This window comes from Pinus tabuliformis, chromosome 5_1 (genome assembly GCF_031772625.1).
Source record: "Pinus tabuliformis cultivar Carrire ecotype Pingquan chromosome 5_1, CPIR1, whole genome shotgun sequence".
In the NCBI taxonomy this organism is placed as follows: domain Eukaryota; kingdom Viridiplantae; phylum Streptophyta; class Pinopsida; order Pinales; family Pinaceae; genus Pinus; species Pinus tabuliformis.
Genome location: NC_142305.1, coordinates 917,557,405 through 917,574,649, shown reverse-complemented (window position 1 = coordinate 917,574,649; position 17,245 = coordinate 917,557,405).

Genomic DNA, 17,245 nt, shown 5'->3' with positions numbered 1-17,245 from the left:
GTAGCGAGAGCGATGTTCCATGACCAAGCCATACCTCTACACTTGTGGTTTGAGGCATGCAACACAGTAATCTATTTGCAGAACCAAAGTCCTCATCGGATTATGGGCATGATTAAACTGGAGGAGGCCTTCTCAAGGAGAACGTTGGATGTGTCACACTTCAATATTTTGGGAGCCTCTATTTATTGCCATGTCTATAAAGAATCAATGAAGAACTTAAACCTGAAAACAAAATTTCGGGTATTTATGGGTTAGACAGAAACTCCCCAAAGCTATCATGTGTACTTTCCATCCCTAAGAATGATAGTTGTGCGAAGGGATGTAAAATTTTATGAAGACAAAGTGATGTGTTGTTCTCTTGAGAGGGAGCTTCAAATCCCACCAGAAGAGGAGCTTTTAACTCCAAAGAAGGAGCCTTAGGAAGTTGTGAAGCAACCACAAATTGAGGAGCAGAGAGTGGAGATAACCACTCAAGTAGAACCATTCACAGAACGCAAGAAAAGGACCAAGGAAGCTGAGAGACTTTTGTAGGATGCAAGGGATAATGTGGGTGCTCCCTCAAATCAGTGCAGGAAGAGAAGGTCACCAGATCAGTTCACTGGCTACATGGCTCTAATGATTGAGCTTGTAGAGACTGAGCCATCTTCTTTCTAGTAAGCAGTAGAGAAACCTGTATGGGTTGATACAATGGTGGAGGAATACAAATCCATTGTAAAGAATAGTGTTTGGGAAGTGGTCCCAAGACCAATAGATCAATCAATTGTGGGTTCGAGATGGACCTTCAAGGTAAAGCATGCAGTAGATGGAAGCATAGAAAAGTACAAGGCTAGATTTTTGGCCAAGGGGTACTCTCAAGTTGAGGGGATTGACTATGAGGAGACCTTTTCACCTGTAGCAAGGTACTCATCCATCAGATCAATTCTTTCTTTAGCTACACAGATGTTGTGGAAGATCCATGAGATGGATGTAAAAATAGCATTCCCCAATGGAGTTATTGAGGAGGAGATGTGTATTGATCAATAAGAAGGCTTTGAGACTTTTGAAAAGGAGTCTCATGTGTGTAGACTCAAGCAAGTGTTGTACGGTCTCAAGAAAGCACCATGTGCTTGGTACACTAGGATCAATAGTTATCTCACAAGTTTGGGATTCACCGTAAGTGAAGCGGATGCAAACCTCTATCATAACTTGGTAGAAGGTAAATTATTGATTATTGTCTTATATGTTGGTGACTTGATTTTAACTGGTGATGAGCAATTGATCAAATATTTCAAGGTCCCTTGCAAGGAGGACCTTGCAAGAGAGTTTCAAATGAAGGACATGTGTCTCATGCACTGCCTCCTCGAATTGGAAGTATGGAAAGGTTATGGGGAACTGTTTATCTCCCAGGGAAAGTATGCCAACGAGATACTTCAGAGGTTCTGCATGGACATTTGCAAACCCATGGAGACACCTCTAACAACCAACTGAAGGAAAGAGGATGCCACTTCTGGTGAGGAAGTGGATGCTACTTTTTATCTGTAGTTGGTGGGTTCACTAATGTATCTTGTGAGAACACGACTAGACATGTGCTATGCAGTCAACTGACTGAGCCAAGCTATGGTTAGGCCAACCAAATTATTTTGGAAGGAAGCTAAGCATGTTCTACGGTACATTAGAGGCACTACCCAATTTGGACTATGGTACAGATGGACAAAGGGAGTGAAGCTATGTGGCTTCACAGATGCGGATTGGGCAGGGAGTCCATCAGACTGAAAGATTACATCAGGTGGAATTTTCATTATTGGGTCCACAACAGTTTCTTGGTACACCAGGAAGAAAAGATATGTGGAACTCAACTCGGCAGAAGAAAAATACATGGTTTCCATTCAAGCAGCATATGACGCAATCTAGATGAGACATATACTTATTGGATTGTTTGGTTAGATGATGGATCCAACTGTGATCTACTAGGATAATCAGAGTTTTATCAAGCTCTTTGAAAATCCTTCTTTTCACTATCGATACAATAATATATATATTTGGTATCAACATTTACAGGATTGTGTGCAGAGGCAGATAATGTTATTGCAATACATTCCGACAAAGGAACAAGATGCTGACATTTTTACAAAGGCCTTATCAAAAGGGAAGTTCGATTTCCATAGGTGCAGTATAGGGGTGGTTGATAATCCCTTTCTTACTGAGAGGGAGTGTTGAAAAATGCAGCAAGAAATTCTCAATTTGATATTTCCTTGATTAAATTGAGAAAAATTGAATTTCCACATCAGCAGACAACTTGGATGATGTTAATTATGTGACATGGCTTGTGTCACTGAGTTTACTCAGTAAATTCAAGTTGGAGGAGTTAGAGTTCAGTTATGCATGTGTGATTGTTAATTTTTAGCAATCAAGGTTAGTTATCTCAGGTTGTTTTTCAGTTAAACTAGTTCCAACTTTTGGAGGAAATAGTGGAAGGTCAATTAAGCAATGGGACTTCAATAAAACTTAGTGATCATCCAGTTAACTGATTAATCAGCCAAAATTAGCTAGTGCATGAAGAGAATTTGAGTTACACAGTTGAGGTGGAGATTCCAAGGTAGTGTAACATCAGTTGTAGACTAGTCTTGAGTGTACAGGTGTTGTAATTAGTCAGATGATCAGCCTAAGGAATTGTGCAATTCAATTAAAGGAAATCCCTCAATATTAGGGGCTAATTCATCTAGGAATAGTGCAAGGAAATAGGAGCTCAAGTAGAGTCAAAATTTGACTAAGGTTGGGTTAGAGCCTTTTAGTGAGCAGAGAGATATGTTGTGCTCTTGGAGGGTGAGCAAAGCAATTGTAATACATCTATATTCATTTGATTAATGCAAGCATGCATTGGGGTTTTTTATCGGTTTTCTTTCCTGGGGAAAAATACTTGTTGCATGTGTGGTATTTCTTATTGCATGCCTAAAATTTATGTTCAAGATTGTGAATTAATGTCCATAGAGCAATAAAGTAGGTGTGTGTCATGTGATTTTGATTAAAAATTCATGAGTGGTTTCAAATCTACATCGCAATTTCTACACCCTTGTGAAAGCACTTGCATTTGTGTTATTCTCCTTAGAAAACATTAAGAAAGACAAAAGTATGTTATTAGCATAAGATCTTGCTAGGTAAGATGCTTCTAAGTGATGATGGATCATGGAATTAAAAACAATGCTCTTGAATATCCAGAAATCCTTGAGATAAAGAATTTCCAATTAATAGTGTGGAATCGGGATGGAAATATTATGGGGGGGAATAAATTTGATCATATACAGAAATATTTTCAAGATAGTGAGGGCCTGACATAACCATCAATGGAGTCTGAAGTGCCTCAACTACTTGACAAGTGTCTAAACATTGAGATGATAAAACATAAATACTAGTTGATGTAAAACAACCATCATTAGGTACACTAGTGGGAAAATAATCACTTGAATGATAGTCGTTAGGACAAGATCCATGATCATATGGAATAATTAAGGCATAAGATTCTCAATTAGGAGACGAAAAAGATAGATCAATTAGAACAGCTTTACAAATGCTTTGAGTGAAAGAATCATCTTCCTCATATGTTGAATATGACAAGCCATCTATTGGTGATTGGCTACAAACTGGACAGGAATCATAATATTTGAAAAGGAATGTCAATATGGAAAGTACATTAAACTAGTTGAGATGTAGTGGATGAAAGAGAGGAACCTGATTCATCAAATAACACAAGCATTCATTGACACTGAACAGGATTTTTGGTGCCATGAAGAAAATAATTAGTATCAAAAAATTCACAAGAAGGATTACAATTTGGTTGCTTTCGAAAGAATGTGACAGGTATGAAACCTTCAGCCAAAGATAATATTTATAATGATCAACTTCAAACCTTCACTCATCCATGAAAGGTATACATTCCAAACTTGAGTTTGATATAAGAGATTTACATGAAGATGGACTAATTGAAACAAAATCTTCAGTCCATTCGGAAATAAAATCTTGGAAGTTGAAAGAGCTATATTCGAAGTAACAAACATATTTCAATAAGGAATTTGCATTCAATGAAACCACGCAAAGAAAATAATTTTACAAGAAAATCTAGATCTGACTTATTTCAAGGACCTTACCAGAGTCGTGAGTACCTAACATAACCATCAATGGAATTTGAAGTGCCTCAACTCCCTCATGAGTCCCGAAACTTTCAAGAATTATAGAATTGCATTATGAATATTGAATCAGATCATGAATGGTGTATGGACAGTTACCATCAATGGTTTCAACAAGATCACTATTATCCAAATGGAAGCCATCTACATCATGGATTTGGTCAAAATTTAAATCTTTGACAAACAGATTACCCAATTCTACATATTGTTCTAATTTCATATCTAAAGACGGATAAATCAGCCAAATCTCATCAGTAACTTGGATAGAATAATTTTATTCATGCAAAATTGGGAATGATAAGGAATGGAATGGATACTTGATAAGTTGCTTACCTTCTTCTCTATCATATATGACCTCACTACCTTGTGTCAATTCAAACTTCAACTCATTAAATGATGAACTTGAAGAGCATGGAGTATCTTCTTCACAATTCAATGCATTACAAACAATAGAACGCAAGGGATAGTGAGGTGAAGAGGAAAATTCAATAAAAACATCTTCTTGGACCGAACCAAATTCGAGGTCTAAATTTTCCAAAACAAATACTTCTTGAGAAATCAAGAGATCAAATGGTGCACTTGGGCATACATCATCACATATAATAATGGAGTCAAAATCATCAAGATGATGGTTGTCCAAGACTTTAGATTGATTAGGAAAATCAATTCCATTTGAGTCATCATCGAGATGGCTAGATTTAAAATCAAAAAAGGATGAAAGAGCATTATCTTAACATGGAGGATTTTGAAAAGGGGAAGAAAGATCGAAAGAATCCTCACTTTCCTACTCCTCTACCTGTGAAAAGTGACTACCTTGCACCTGATCATTGTTTGGATTAGAAAATTAAAAATACGCAGCAGGAGACTAATCAAGCAGATCAAGGGGTAAGGGATCATGGGAAAGAGATGATGGAGGATAATAGGAATTCAAATCTGATTCAAGAATAAAGTTATGAGTGCCAATATCATATTTAGGAATAGGAGGATGAACCTTTACATGAGGCTCCATGAACCATTCCAAGGTTTAATCCATTGGATCAGAATCGTGGAAAGTGGGAGAAGATTGGGAAGATGGATTAGGAATTTTATTTCTAGATTTCCTAGCTTCAACATTATTACAGGGAGGCACCTGAATTGGTACTGGAAAAGTAGGAGGATAAGCAACAAAAGGAATAGTAGGTTCCCCCTCTGGAATTAGAGGTGTCTCACTATTTACAAAAGTTGTGGGAATATAAAATTCGGGGGGTTTAGATTTAACATGTGAATAGATTTGAACCAAAATTTCAAACTTATTTTTAAGGAAATCCCAATTCAAATATGACCCAGTAAACGCATAACATAAGTGAATCAATCTATTAGAAAATCCCTAAATAGATTCATTAGGATTCATTCTAAATTTATTGATTCTCTTAAAAAGATCTCAGTAATGATACCTATCAAAATCTTGATGAAGCTCCTTGAGGAAATTATCAAGAGAATGAATAGAGGTAGATGGTAAGGTGTGACACCATTGGCTAACACAACCTTCAAGAGTGAGGAATAAAAGCACACAAGAAGAATATTCAACATCGATTTCATAACATTGACAAAATTTAAGAAAATCATAAATGTATTCGGTTATGGATGTTCCATCCCCACCATCAAATTTCAATTGAGTCAAGTCATAAAGAGGCTCATCAAGGATTAAAATTTGAACATTAGATAGATTAGAGAAACATCTCAGGAGTATGATTTGAGGATTAGCCATTAAAGAGAATAGATTCAACATGGGCTCAAAGGGCACATCTTATCATCTGGCCCTCCTTCTAGTGCCAGAATGTTGATGGTGTTGGATACCTCCAACATACATGGGTCTCTCCGATGTGATGTCCCAATTAGACCTCACGTCTATTGGAGTAGGAGCCCCATATGGAGTATCGTCCCTACCACCATAACACAAAGGTTCGTCTTGGTTTCAACAGTTAACATAAGGGATTATGTACATAAACCTTGAATAAGAAAGTAAGTTGACATTGTGAAACACCGATTGCGACATGTAAAAGGATACCTTCACGAGAGGGAAAGACAAAAAGTGAGCCTCTAGATGGAAGTAATAGTATTAACCTAAGAGAGACACACAAGCAAAGAAAGATTCTTTATTTATCTAGAAAAATAGTTCACATGGACAAAACGATCATTTAACCACATATAACAAACCTTCAACAAGATCAATACCAAGGCCACTGAAATAGTTCAATTTCCTTACTACATATGAATGAAACATATATATAAAACATCTAAATAATAGTCCTTAGAGATTCACAATACATGCATGAAAATGTGTTGGTTCACCGAGCTTCAATTATAAGGTGAAAGATCCCACTACATAGTTACAATGGTGAGGCACTAGTTCCAATAGTGGAACATTAAGTCACTTCTTGCTTCTCCAAAGAATATTTTTTCTCTCTTATTCCAACTAGAGAAGCCAAGACTAGCCATCCAAATCTTAAGCCTCCAAAAGCCTCATGCTTGAGTTATGAGGTTGCTTTTATAATAAGGGGGGTTACCTTTCATATCCCCATGAATATCAAATTACCCTCATGACTCTTGGATATCTAATGTGTCCTTTGGACTTATAAATAACTCTTGAAATTCTAATGACTTTTGGACTTCTCCTAAATACATTGTGTCCACATATGACTAAGTGACTTTTCATATCCCACATATGACTCTTGGACTTTCACACATTACATTTTGTCCTTTTCTTTGAATATACATCATTACATTCCACATGATGATGTGGCATGACACATGAACACACTTTAACCATTATGATGACACTTGTACAAGTTACAACTCGACATTAGTGACATGGACTTCATGATGAGGTGGCAATGTCAAGTTGTCTTCCTTACTGCTTCATCTTCCATTCTTGATGATAAATTTGATCGATGCTTCATCTTCATCAAATATCCCCTTTGTTGTTCACTTTAAACCTCCAAAGGATATGTGATCAATATTTGATTCCTTTGATTTATCATGCAATGTCCTTTTCTGTCTCGATCCATGATCTGCCTCATGTCTCAGTGATAGCTCTTTTTTGTTATTCTTCTCCACATGTGTTTCTTTGTGCTTTCTCCTTGTTGTATCCTTGATCATATCATTTTCTTGTTGAGACAGCGCTTGCAAATGAAGATCATTCATGGAAAGGCAAAATCAGTCCTAAAACATATATTCTATCACTACCTAGCTCATGGAATGATTTTCTCATAAAAAGCGTGTGAAAGGGTTAAAAGAAGAAGCCTTGATTAGGGGGGTGTATTCAAACTCATCAAGGCTCACAAGAGGCCTTCAAGGTGTGCTTGCGTTCTCAAACAATAGAGTGAGAAAACACTAAGTGTGCAAGGGCACACTCTAAAGAGACGAAGGAGTGAGGGTTCAGGCCTTCAGGCCTTCAAGCTATGCTCATGCACTCAAAGAAACTAAGAAGGCACAACAATGCAATCCGAAGATACAAAGGGGTGAGGCTTAGAACCTTGAGGCCTTCAAGGTGTGCTCATGCGCTCATGATGATAAGAAGGGTGTAAGGGAACATGTCGAATGGACGAAGGAGAAACACTCAAGCCTTCAAGTGTGTGGTCATGCACTCAAAGAGGGTGCAGTTCTTCATGTTGAAGGAGTGCACTCAAGATTCAAGCTTCATAACTGTGTCATGCGCTCAAAGGGAAGGATGAAGCATTGTTCTTTGTGATTGCACCATGCACTCTAAGGATTCATTCTTTGAGTTTTTCATATACTCTAAGAGAAGAATGAGGCTTCATGCTTCATGAGTGTGCCATGCGCTCAAGGAGGGTGCAGTTCTTCGAGTCGAAGGAGTTCGCTCATAGTCCCTGTTATCACTTAGGGAAAACCCTAGCTGCAGGAAAAATTCTAAGGTAACTTCAAACCTCTTTTAGGTTGAAATTTGTCCCTTCAACTCGAAGAGGGATCTCTCTATAAAACTCAACTACTCTATGGTCACTGTAGTAGTAGGTTTCGCAATTGAGTTCGGCGGCCTGATTTAGTTGATAGGATAAAATTGATTGGGCTAATTACAAAAAATACCATTGGACATGGAGTCTAGTTCTAAACACGTAAAACTACAGATCTAATGAGCAAGCTATAAAAAGCATGATAGCATAAATTCCTTTGGTTGTTTGAGAAATTGGAAGAAAAGAACTGAAATGAGACAAAGTATATAGCTTGAGGTAACAAATACTAATGGTTGATAAATATAAGAAAGGAGCATCAATGAATCCCAATCTTAGATACTAACATTTTCAGACATGAAAGAAAGTTTTTATAACAAAGAGGAAACTGACAGGGAACTACAACACATGAGTTTCCTATAAAATGCTCATTAAAAAAAATGTAATATATTCAAGACTGCTCAAATATACCAGAATGAAAATGCTTTTCAATAAATTCCAACCCTTCCTCATTCTTCATAAATTGCCTTATAGAACTTACATCAACTGATTGCAAAATAATAGTCTTCAGATTAATTAAAATAATCTAAGATATATAAATATCTTCAAGTTCATGCATGTAAATAAAAACTTAAATACATTCAGTTTTTCCTAAAAATAGCTACTGGAAAATATTTTGATATATAGATCAAGTAAAATAACTCTCAAACTATCTTCCACGGAAATAGAAACAGGTCCCTAACTGATAGCACAACATCTTAGCTGGAAAAATAGGTCCCTTTGCAAAACAGGTTCAATTTTCCACCCAGACTGCTTTTTTGTTCATCCTTTCTTTCATTTGGACCTCCTAGTGAAAAGATGTTGATATTGTTTCTATCAGCTTCATTGATTTTCTAATTTGTAGCTTTCTCTAACAACGGAACAGAGATGTCAGTGCTCCCTGTTTTCTCCAAAATCATTGATAGGCTGACTATCGGCTTTTCATCCCTGTATCATTTTCTATCACTGGGGCCACAGTTTCGTACCAAAATAGAAAATAGTGAATCTGTCAATTTCACCAAAAGCACTGATGATGGGAATGTCAGCTTCCCGACTGTTTTGTTGTATGCAAAAACTATAAGGCCAACTATCAGTGATAAAATGAAAACCCCTGTTTCGTGAAATAGATAGGAAAAATTTCAAGTTTTCTCCTCCAAACCCCTTAGCTACGGGTACTATTTGCCCTAATAATTACATCCATCTTCTCCAGTCTTTGTTTTTTGCTCTGCCTTGTCTCCATAGGACCACTCTTCACATTTTCTTTGTCGCTACTCTTCTTAGAGCCTATAGCCTTCTTCTTGTTGTTGATGAGGTCCTTCAATGGCATATTGTCAACATCAATCACTTCTTTTGCCAACTTTGGGTTATTTCTGAGTTTGATTTTGTACCTTAATTTGTTTGTTGGCCTTGTATTAGGTCTCTTACCACGCTTAAGAACTTTAAATAGTGTTTCCTCCTCTTAGGTCTCAATCTATGCTTCTTTGCCTTTAGTAACTTTTGTTATCTGTAGGGGAGGGTTCAATAGGTGGAGTCACAACCTAGAGAGAGCCAACATCAGTAGGTAGGTTTATATAGGATACAGGATTTGGTTTGCTCAGCCTGGCACTTTTCCTCTGGTAGACTTTGGGAATTTTAGGGCTAGAGGATGTAGATGGAATTTCTATGTTTTCTTGCCTTGTAGGTGGCTCAATAGGGGCTTTCGCTTTAGTCTTCTTCCCATTTTTAGCAGTCTTTGGTCTACCTCTTTGTCTTTAAAGGGGTTGAGGTTGAAAACCTCCCCAAAAAAGAAAATGGTGCTAAGTCCTTCCTGCCCTGGATAGATGGTTTCTTATTAGGAGTTTGATCAGGGCTTTGTGGTATATGAAATGGGAGAAGGGATTTGTGTGGGCCCTAAACCTAGCTGCCATATGATTAATGATTTCTAATAAATAAAAACAAGGATTAATTCTAATTTGACCAGCAAGATGTGCAAGGAAATAGAAATGGTAGAGGTTTACCTGATTGAACATCCCTTCACAGCTGAAATATTGTTGACATAGGCGTATAGGGACATGCCATTTGTCCTGTAACCACTCCTTCTGAACTCTAGCCCTCCAATTTTGACCCTTGAATTCTTCTTTGAAAAAGAAAGGGACATTGATCCCTACCAACACATGACTATGGAAAATATTCTCTCCATCTACTAGTAAGGTTGTGGCCTCAACAATTGAGTGTTCTATAACTTAAAAGGACAGGCCTCCAACCTCCATGTGATTTTCATCAAACCTGTGATAAAAATATCGAGCCGCTACATCGTGGTAGTCGATACAACAGTGGAAAAACTCACTCCAACCAACTTGTTGAAACAATTGTTCGATTTCGGGGTATATGTCCAGCAAATCCAGTGCTTTGGGCTTAGACCGATTCACTTTGCCTTGTTTCCCCATCGCGTTGTGTGGTCTTCCCGAGATTTGATCCTAGATCCTTGTGATTAAAATAGTTTCAATGCCAATTGTGACTGACTCTAAACTAACAAAAGAAAAATCACTAACCGGACATGGTAAAACAACTTGACATGCAGATGAAATATTACAGTTGGCTAGTGAATGATTACAAAGCTTTAGGTGATGATTACAAATGTAATTCGTATCATATAGGAAAATCATTTTAATGACATTCACTCATAGCAGTGGATAAAAATTATTAACCTATACTTTTTTACCCCTTAAAAATAGATAGAGACACGTTTGAATGATATCAATGACACTCACGTGGTCAGTATAGTCATCACTTTTTAACTTTAAAACATGGTTTTGGCATTGATAGTTGACTTGTCAATCAAAATGAAATTACTGATAATCCCGTTGTCAATGAATTTCTTGGCAGACCATATCAAATCACTAAAACATTGATAGCCCCGCTAGTGGTGGTTTCCCTATTTATTACAACTAAAATGTTGACACTGAAAGCCCCGCTAGTGGTGGTTTCTCTGTTTAGTACAACTAAAATGTTGACACTGAAATTTCAGCATTTTCTAAAAAAATGAAAAAACCGAACAAAACAAAACAAAAAAAACAAAAACAAAACAAAAAAACAAAAAAAAAAAAAAGAGAAAAACACAAACAAACAAATAAACAAACAAACAAACAAAAAACAAAACAAACAAAAAACAAAGCAAAAAACAAAAACAAACAAACAAACAAACATACTTAATGTGATAACAGTCCCGCAGTGCACTTGTTGTTTTGAAGTGCACTCAAGCTCTCAGAGTGTAATTTTTAAGGCAAGAAGGTCCTTGTTTGTCGAGAATGCACTTTTTAGAGGAGAGAAAGGTCCTTGTGCTTTTGGAGTGCGCTTTTTCACTGAGCGAGGTAGTGCAAGGCTAGGTGACTTATCCTTAGGAAGTACTAATGCACTGTGAGATGGAAGAGACCTTTGAAAAAACTTAGTGAACAAGTATGGGAGGAAAGATACATCAGTGAGGGTCATGAATAAGTTGTGCTCATCACCCACTAAGAGGAAAAATTCCCTTAGAATTGGTGCTGGGTTGAAAGACTAAGAAGGCCTCTCACAATGGCTAAATTTGGGACCAGAAGAGTAGGATAAAGAAATGCATCCTAACACGACTCAAGCATAGGTCACAAACATAAATTCCATCAATAAAAGTCGACGGAATGCATAGGACTCATGAAAAATAATCACACCTTAAAACAACAACAAAGTGACACCTATTTCTAAGTGTGACAGTTGAAACGACACGTTACAACACTTTGAGCACAAGCTACGAAAGACAAGACGTATGTGACCAAAAGGTGCACTAAGTTGTAGCAATTTGTCTAGTGCATATTCTAATTATATGTAAGACCATATGATGCATAATAGTGCACAAAAACTAACTACGATAATACACAAGGGTGTGACTCACACAATAGTGAAAACAACAAAAGTGACACTTGTGACAGGAGTAAAACATGAAGACGACACTTGAAAAATGCGAGCAAACTTAAAAGAAACACATGCTAGAGTGAAGATAACATCAAAATGACACTTATTAAAGTAAAACAACTCAAAACAATAGTCGCAAATGTGAAAGAAAAAATGCACAAAAGACGACAATTGAGAAAACTCACCAAAGTAGGGGTACAAACGCAATAAAGTGAGGGAAATTGTCAATAAACGTGTGCACTGAATATTGACCTGAGTTGAACATTACACAGGCACTATCTTAGTGGACGATGCTATGTCTGTCCAAGATCGCATAAAGGAAGTGCATTCATGAAGCCATTGGAGATTGAACATGTATGTGCAAATGACTTAATAGTTTGAAATGAGGAAGAAGAATTAAACATTTTTCAAAACATCAAATGACCACGGAGTAACCATAGAGCGACAGACCATAAGATCCTTAGTATGCTCCAAAATTCAAGTGTGAGAAAAATTTTAGAGGCTGTTGATCGCAGTGACTACAGTACCCATACATTTTGGAAGAACATCTTTAAAGTTTGTTCAGTTGTAATGTGTTTCTTACAAGGCATCAACACACACATTTTTCTTAAACGATCCACTACAACATATAAATAATCATGACTTTTCCTAGACATTGGTAGTCCCCCAACAACATCCATAGAAATACTTTCCCAAGGATGATAAGGGATAGGAAGTGGAGTGTACAAACCCAATTTCCTATTGCTTTTCTTGCTAATGGTGCACATAGAACATCCTTTTACATATCTTGATATAATTCATTCATACGAGGCCAATAACAATACCTTTGTAACTGAGCAACTCTTTTTCCTACACCAAAGTGACCAGCAATAAGAGAAGTATGGACTTCCCTTATGACATTAATTCTTTCACCATTTGTAATACACAACTGGCCAATATGATACAACAGCTTATTATGAACATGGTAATCGAACTCTTCAACATAATTTACTTGACTCAAAGTTGCATAAACATCTTTAAAATCTTCATCTTGAGCATATTGTTCAATATAATTTTCATTCATGATTGAGTTATGCTTAAGAATGAAAGATGCATTAACAATAGGCCTTAATAACATATCTACAACTTTGTTGTAAATACCTTTCTTATACCTTATAACCAAATGAAATTGTTGCAGAAATCCCATCCATCTGAAATGTTTAGCTTGTTGTAGCTTGGTTTGTGATTGTAAATATTAAAAATATTGATGGTCAATATGAATAATCATTTATTTACCCATCAAATAATTCCTCCACTTCTTCACGCTTTGTACCAAAGCATACAAATCTTTATCATAAGTTGGATAGTTAATTACTGCATTGGAAAAGGTTTCAGAATGATAACATATTGGCTTACCATGATGCATCAATACTGCTCCCATAGCATATTTGCTTGCATCAATTTGAATTTCAAATGGATGCTTAAGATCTGGAGGTGCTAGAAGTGGTGTTGTACTGGTTTTCTCTTTCAAAATGTCAAAGTATTTCTGATGCTTGCCTCCCCACTGAAAGACCTTCTTCACACTTATCAAAGCGTGTAATGGTGTTACAATGAATGAGAAGTTAGCGATAAATTTTCTCCAATATTGGGTTGCTCCCAAAAAGCTCCTAGCTTTTGTTACATTGTTGGGTTTAGGCCAATTCACAATTACATCAACTTTGGAAGGATCACTCTTCAATTCATCACTTCCCACAATATGACCTAAGTAAACCAAATATATTTTCCCAATTTCACATTTAGACATATTCAAATGCAACTTTTCATTTTTCAAGACATCTAGAACTTGTTTTACATGCTTGATATGCTCTTCATGAGTCTTGCTAAAAATAATAATATCATCTAAGTAGATTATGACAAAATCATCAAGAAATGGCCCTAATATATCATTCATAACTCTCATAAATTTGGTAGGTGCATTACAAATCCCAAATAGCATAACTAACCATTCAAACAAACCTTGTATTGTCTGGAAAGCAGTTTTCCCAATATCATCTTCAGTAATCCTTATCTGATAATAACCGCTTCTCAAGTCTAACTTAGTAAAATAAACAACATCATTTACCTTATCTAGAAAATCATCAATGTTAGGAAGAGGATAGTGATTCTTTACCGTAATCTTGTTCAAAGATTAAAAAATACACACACATGCGCCATGTACCATCTTTCTTCGGAACCAAAACAATAGGAGACCCACAAGGAGATGTACTAGGTCTGATGACCCCTTTGTCAAGCAGCTCTTGAATTTGCTTCTTAATCTTTGCATTCTCCAAAATTGACATTCTATACATGCCAATATTTGGAAGTGGTGCATCCTGTTGCAATTGTATCTCATGTTGGATTCCTCTTTTTGGAGGTAACCCTTCAGGTTCCTGAAACATATTATCATAAGTGTTAACAAATTCAACCAATTCATGCTTGAGTTTAGAATCACATCCTAATAAAGCTTCAAATTCAATAGTATCTTTAGCTTTAATCATCAACAACATAAAATTCTTACTAGCATTCATAAGCCTTTTCATTTGACCTGCACTAACAAGAGATAAGTTCATCTTCTTATGATGTGATCTAACAATATACTCAACTCCATCTTTGAAAATATGATATTTGTTCTCATGACGATAGAATATGGCTTTTCAGTCATATAAATATGGACTCCCTAAGACAATCCCACAAATATCAAGTGGTACAACATCAAGCTCTACCTCATCTATAAAATTAGCAGTGATGGCAAATTTGAGTTTACATTTTCTTGTCACTTGCAATTTGGCATCATCACATACCCAACCCAAAGGGTAAGGTTTTGCATGAGGTGTAGTCTCTAAATTAAGTTTCTTGACAATTGCTTCAAAGATAATATTGACTTGAGATCCACTATCAAATAAATTATAAACCTTTGTATGTTATCTAATCACCCTGATATGAAAAAGCTCACTTCTTTCTTTATCATTTTGATATTCAATGGGCTTACTAGAAGAACTAGTACTTGCATTAGAAGCTATACCTTTCATTCCCATAGCTGTGATTTTGGTTTCATCACCTGAATTATATCCTAGATCTTGTTAATTTGTAGCAACAGTCTTTTGTTTCCTCTTGTTATTGAACTTCTTTGGTCTCAATTTGGATGTAATTTTGAACAATAGTCTTCATCATGGCCATATTTTGAACAATGTTTACAAGTAAGTTTCTCTCCCTCTTTCTTGATGGTAGAATTATTCTTACCTTTTCCTTTAAATTTTTGCTTTCCTTTGTCTCGAGATTTAAAAGGTTTCTTGCTAGACTCTTGAGGAACATTTTTGCCTCTTGATTCTAAATGAGTTGTCTGAACACATACTTCATCTAGATTGGTGGGATTAAGAATAAGTATAGTATGTATCAAATAACTATGCAATCCATCTATATACTTAAGGAGAGTATCTTGTGAGGTCAAATCAACACCCAATATTAATGCTCTTTTTCTAAATTCTTGTGTGTAACTTTGGACACTTTGACCTTTAGCTTCTCTAAAAAATTTCCAATCCATAATTGTTTTTTGCATGTAAGCTAATGGATAAAATTTCCTTCTTAATGTGGCTATAAAATCATTCCAACAAGAGATATTTTTACCACTTTTTTTCAAATATTCTGGAGTTTTGGCCTCCCACCAGATGAGAGTTGCACCTTCCAAGCGAAGAGAAATAAGCTAGATCTTTGTGACATCATCATCAATCTTTTGAATCGTGCAATAAACTTCATTTTGGCAAATCCAATTATCTAACTTTTCAACATTTACTTCTCCATTATACATTGGCAATTCAAACTTGACATCAATCTTATTCAGAGGAGACTTAACATGTCCTCTTGGAGATGTATGAGGAGTATGTTTATGTGAAGAAGGAGGTGAAGAAGGAGGTGAGGATGGAGGTTGTTATCACTGAAAATTATGTTTCCAAAATTTCAGAACCACTCACATTAGTTTGATGCGCATTAAGCCTTTTTGTAGTTTCGCAGCGCAAGATGTTTAGGTAGTTTCGTAGCGCATAATTCATATTTTGCACTGGCTGCGCTACGAAATTGGGAAATGACAGATATTTAAAGCGGATTGATGGAAATACTGCAGGAAACGAGGTTTGTCAAGCTGTTATATGTGGGCATGTCCTCCATTGAAGGGAGAGGATTATATTCTTTATTGACATCCAGAGATATAGAAGACACCGAAATCTGATAAGCTCCATGAATGGTATCTTGCAATATTGCGGAATGCCACAAAGGAGAACATTGTTATGGAACTCACTAATCTATATGATCAATTTTTTGTGTCCACTGGTGAATGCAAGGCTAAGGTAACTGCAGCTCGCTTGTCATATTTTGTTGGTGATTATTGGCCAGGCGCTGCAAAAGATATGATAATGCAACTTCAACAAGCGAAAGGAAAGACCAAGAAAGCTGCAACCAAAAGAGCATCAGAAGCTGCATCACAAGCTGAGCTTGCAAGCAATACCTCAAAGGATGCTTTATTAATGCAAAAGCTTAGAGAGTCCATATCTCCAATGAAAGAAGACTTTATTATGGTTTGTTTGCAATATGCATGCTCTCATTGTTGTCACTTCATTGTTTCTGGCAAACGCTAGGCTTGCAGCCAATGTAAGAGTTGACAATTATGTGATATTTGTTACGAGGCACAAAAAAAAGCTTGATGAAAGGGAGTGACATCCTGTCAACAGTAGGGAAAAAGCATTTATTTAATTCTGTTGAAGTCACAGATGTTCCTGCAGATACTAGGGACAAAGATGAAATTGTGGAGAGTGAATCCTTTGATACCCGTCAGGCCTTTCTTAGCTTTTGTCAAGGAAATCACTACCAATATGATACCTTGCCACGTGCCAAGCATTCTTCCATGATGGTTCTTTATCACTTACATAATCCTACAGCACCTGCATTTGTAACCACATGCAATACCTGTCATCATGATATTGAAACAAGGCAAATAAGGCATATTTCTCTGTTTTAAGTTGTCAACTTCCAGGAGGTATTTAGAGCAGCTGAAAGAATATTTTCGAAAATTGAAAGAGGTTTTTATTCCTAACATACTGAAATAGAAAAACCTCTTTCAGTTTCTTCAAATTGATTATGATCTGGGAGAAACGAGTGACTAAAGTT